The sequence below is a fragment of the Pseudophryne corroboree genome, chromosome 6 (assembly GCF_028390025.1).
Source record: "Pseudophryne corroboree isolate aPseCor3 chromosome 6, aPseCor3.hap2, whole genome shotgun sequence".
NCBI classification, from domain to species: domain Eukaryota; kingdom Metazoa; phylum Chordata; class Amphibia; order Anura; family Myobatrachidae; genus Pseudophryne; species Pseudophryne corroboree.
In genome coordinates, this window is record NC_086449.1 from 183,038,036 (window position 1) to 183,043,022 (window position 4,987).

At 50.3% G+C, this 4,987-nt stretch overlaps 1 long non-coding RNA gene across 1 annotated transcript in view; it reads right to left on the minus strand.

The window, feature by feature from the left end:
• The window catches only part of LOC134935114 (uncharacterized), a 50,211-nt gene that overhangs the window by 45,051 nt on the left and 173 nt on the right, over positions 1–4,987 (minus strand). The window lies entirely within an intron of this gene.

Consider the following 4,987-nt stretch of genomic DNA (forward strand, 5'->3'; position numbering starts at 1 on the left):
ATTTCCCTGGACATTTCCATCTGCGGAGAAATTGGAGGTTTCCCTATCTGCTTGAAACGCTTGCATTGGTATGCTTAAAAGGGACATTCTTTACTCCATTGCTTTCATCAACTCTCCAATAAGTTTATGGACATAATTCCAGAGGAAGTCCTAGCCGGGGTATGAATTAACATGTGTTGAGGAAATATGTGGATGTGCCATTCTATATGATCATTTAAACTCCTAATTATGCTATATAGGCATCTGTGATTTTATGATATTATTTTTATTAAATTTATTACACACCTTTTTCAACATAACCTACCGTCCTGAATTTGTTTTAAATTAGAGTATTACTTTTAATTTTTACAACTTAGCGCTGGTGACTACTATTTGTATTGCATATATATTTCTTTGGGGAATTACCACCCCCTACACCAGCAGCTTCTTGACAGCGCACTCTATTTCTTTTATACGGTTTATGTATGTCACTGCCATCACATTGTCCCACTGGACCTGAATGGCCCGATTGTTAAGAAGATAAGAGGCCTGCAAAAGATCGTTGTATATAGCCCTGAGTTCCAGAATGTTGATCGGAAGGACGACTTCCTGACCTGACCATCTTCCTTGAAACTGCACCCCATGCGTGACCGCTCCTCAACCTCTGAGGCTTGCATCCATGGTTAGCAGAATCCAATTTTGAATCCCGAACCGTTGTCCCTCGATCAGGTGAGAAGTCTGTAGCCACCACAGAAGGGAGAACCTGGCCTTTGGTGACAGACGGATCCTCTGGTGCATGTGAAGATGCGATCCGGACCATTTGTCCAACAAATCGAGCTGGAAGGGTTGTGCATGAAACCTTCCGTACTGAAGAGCGTTGGAAGAGGCCACCATTTTTCCCACAATGGTCTTCGGTGCATAGGTGCACCGATATCCGGGTTGGCTTCAGGACATCCCGAACCATCGACTGGATTACCAATGCCTTTTCCAACGGAAGAAAAACTTTCTGCGACTGTGTGTCCAATATCATTCCCAGAAATGGAAGATTTAGAATCCAGCCGTGATCCAGGAGTAGTTTGGTTGTGAGGCCAATGCTGTTCAACAACCTCTCCCTGAACGGAGCCTTTATCAGAAAATCATCCAGGTACAGAATTATGTTCACTCCCTGCTTGCGAAGGAGAAACATCATCTCTGCCATCACCTTGGTGAACACCCTCGGTGCCGTGGAGAGACCAAAAGGTAGGGCCTGGAACAGGTTGTGACAGTCCTGCAGTGCAAACCTTAGACAAGCATGGTGAGGTGGACAGATCGGAATGTGACGGTACGCATCCTTGATATCCAGAGACACTAGGAATTCCCCCTCCTCCAGACCTGAGATCACCGCTCTCAAAGACTCCATCTTGAATTTGAACACTCGTAAGTACGGGTTCAATGATTTTATATTCAGAATCGCCCTTACCGAACCGTCTGGTTTCGGTACCACAAACAAGTTGGAATAATATCCCTTGTTTTGGAGATGAGGTGGAACTGGAACAATGACCTGTGTTTGTACCAGTTTTTGAATGGCATCTTGTAAGTTTACACTTGCCTCCTGTGAAACTGTAAGCATGATTTGAAGAATCTGTGAGGTGGGAGTTCCTGAAACTCCAGCCTATAACCCTGGGAAATAAGATCTATGACCCAGGGATCCTGGCATGATGTCGTCCAGATGTGACTGACAATTTTTAGTCGGGCTCCCACCTGCCAGTCTTCCAGGCATCGCGGTCCACCAACATGCTGAAGGCTTTGAGGAAGCAAAGCTGGAGCTCTGTTCCTGAGAACCGGCAGTTGCTGCTTTGCATGGTTTACCTCTAGCTCCTCTGTTGGCTGTAGAAGATCCTCTGGCTTTGCCCTTAAACTTGGCAGTCCAAAAGGACTGTAGAGTAGGTCCTGAGTAGGTCTTCCTGGTTGGGGGAGATGCAGAAGGAAGATATGTGGACTTACCCGCAGTAGTTTTAGAGATCCATTTGTCTAGTTCGGTTTTAAATAAGGCCTTTGACGACTTTCCTGGAGTCTGCGTCCGCAGTCCACTGGCGTAACCATGAGCCCTTGCGTGCTGACACTGCCATAGAAGTGGTGCGTGCATTAAGCAAACCCACTTCTATATATATTGCAAATCATTCCTTTAATGGAGTCCAGCCACACTGGTTCAGCTCCACTAGCCTGAGAAGGTGCACTAAACTGAGTACATAGGGGGTCATTCTGACCTGATCGCTCGCTGCCGTACATCGCAGCGCAGCGATCAGGTCAGAAGAGCGCAGCCGACGGCGGTCATTGCCTAGCGATCGCCTCTGCCTGATTGACAGGCAGAGGCGGTCGCTGGGCAGGAGGGGGCGGCACAAAGGCGTTTGGCCTCCGTTTTGTGGGCGCGGTCCGGCCAACGCAGGCATCGTCAGACCATGCGGGGGTGATGTGATGTCATACGCAGCCGCTGCGTGACGTCATACGCAGCCGCTGCGAACCGGGCAGCGACGAGCAACTCCCGGCTAGTCGCAAGAGCTGCGCTGGCCGGGAGTTACTCTTCAAGTACAAAAGCATCGCCGCTGCGCGATGCTTTTGTACTTGTGGGGGGGGGGGGGGCGCCCTGACATGCGGCCCGGAATAGCCCTGTGCTGGGCGTCCCCCCGCATGTCAGTGTAAGTGATCGTAGCTGTGCTAAATGTAGTGCACTCCCTGGGGAAGAGGAACACTCTGCCGTACATGAAACACACTCTTTGCCTAACATATTGTAAATGTGACAGGACACACAGGAAAGGTTAAAAGCACAATTAACCCATAAAGAGCCCTTCCAGGGAGACACAGAGTTTGGAGCCAGCACACAGCGCCCTTATTGCTAATGCCAAGCTTAGCCGGGTTGCAGACAAAGTACCCAGATTGGGGACTTAGTACACTAATAATCGCTCCCCCCTTGCTATGACCCCCTGGCACAGCTGAGGTAATCTGGAGTCACAGCAGAGGAGCTGCGCGTCCCAATCAGTCAGCGTTGTGTCCACTGCAGAGGGAAAACGGCGCTGGTGAGCTGCCGGATCCTCTCATAGTGAAGCCCCGCCCCTTCAATGGTGTGCGGTCTTCCCGCTTTTTTTATACTGGCTGAGGTAAATTTGTGCTTAAAATGGAGCCAGATCCGTTTTAAGGCTTTGTTTGCCAGTGTGGGTACTGTGTACATTGTACTGAGACGCAGTTGTGCACTGAGTCTGGAGACGCAATCCGCCCCCGTGCATCTCCGTACCCTCATGCCACCATAATGGCCGGCGACTCGCTAACCGCTGACACCGGCTTAGTACTCACCACTCTTCTTTCATCTGTCTCTGTTATGGATGGCGACGTGCTGCGGGAATATACGCTCGCCGTGGTGGGGCTTGTGAATATTTCCCTTAGGGACTAGTGTCCTGTCATCGCGGAACGGGACCATTAACCCTTCAAGAGGGTGGGCCGCTCCCCCCCCCCCCCCCTATGTCCCACGAAGCAGGCAGGCTGGTGCCATCCAGACCTGTCTGAAAATAACAAACATAAAAATAAATGCAGAAAACTCTTCAGGAACTTCCATAAGCGTGACCGGCTCCTCCGGCACATTTTCTGAACTGATTCTGGTAGGAGGGGCATAGAGGGAGGAGCCAGCCCACACTATCAAATTCTTAAAGTGCCCATGGCTCCTAGTGGACCCGTCTATACCCCATGGTACTAAATGGAACCCCAGTATCCTCTAGGACGTAAGAGAAATACTGTCTGCTTTATTTTTACACTATTTCAGTTTGAATACACCCCACCCAAATCTAACTCTCTCTGCGCATGTTACATCTGCCCCACCTGCAAGGCAACATGGTTTTGCCTATTAGTGTGCTTTTCTGGTTTGCTAACAAACCTGAATAAGGCCCTATGGGGGTCATTCAAAGTTGATCGTAGCTCTGCAACATTTTGCACAGCTATGATCAACTTTCCTGACATGCGGGGGGATGCCCAGCACGGGACTAGTCCGCCCCGCATGTCAGTCCGGCCCCCCTCGCAGAAGTGCAAAGGCATCGTACAGCGGCGATGCCTTTGCACTTCAGTAGTAACTCCCGGCTAGCGCAGCTTTAGCGTGCTGGCCGGGCTACTCCTCGCTCCCTGGCCCGCAACGGCTGCGTATGACGTCACGCAGTCGCGTTGGCCGGACCGCGCCTACGAAACGGCGGGCAAATGCCGCCGTTTCGCCCCCTCCCGCCCATCGATCGCCTCTGCCTGTCAATCAGGCAGAGGCGACCGCTATCCTGCTACGGCCTTCGGCACTTCGGCGCTGGCATATACGCAGCAGGGACCCGTTCGCTCTGCTGCGTTAAAACGCAGCGAGCGAACGGGTCGGAATGACCCCCTATATCGTGTATTTTGAGTTACTGGTTTGTGATGATGATGAATTTCTTCTGCCTGTGACCATTAGGTTGTAGATTAATGTGCGTCTCTTGCTTGGGGTAAGGTAATTTGATTCTATGGCGAAAATGTACTAAGCCATGGGTCAACCTGTGGCCCTCCAGCTGCTGCGGAACTACACATCCCAGCATGCCCTGCCTCTGTTTTTAAATGCCTTAATAGCAAAACTGTGGTAGGCCATGCTGGGATGTGTAGTTCCAAAACTGGAGGGCCACAGGTTGAAGACCCATGTACTAAGCCTTCTAGTGATAAAGTGAAGAGAAAGCACCAGCCAAACAGCTCCAGTCATTTCTCAAGCAGCCTGTAACATGACAGTTAGAATCTGAATGGCTGGTGCTTAGGGGCTTAGTACATCTGCCCATAATCTCCTTCCACTTTATCACTCTCCAAGGCCCCTATATAACAAACTTTTGGTCCAGAGGCAGTTATCCCTATAAGATAGGTCGGATATAAAATGCCAGCAGTTGGGGTCCAGGCAGCCAGAATCCAAACCCATCCCAGTAAGTATTTTAAGCCTACCCCTAACCCACCCCTCCCGCTGTCTAACCCTAACCCCTGTACTTAC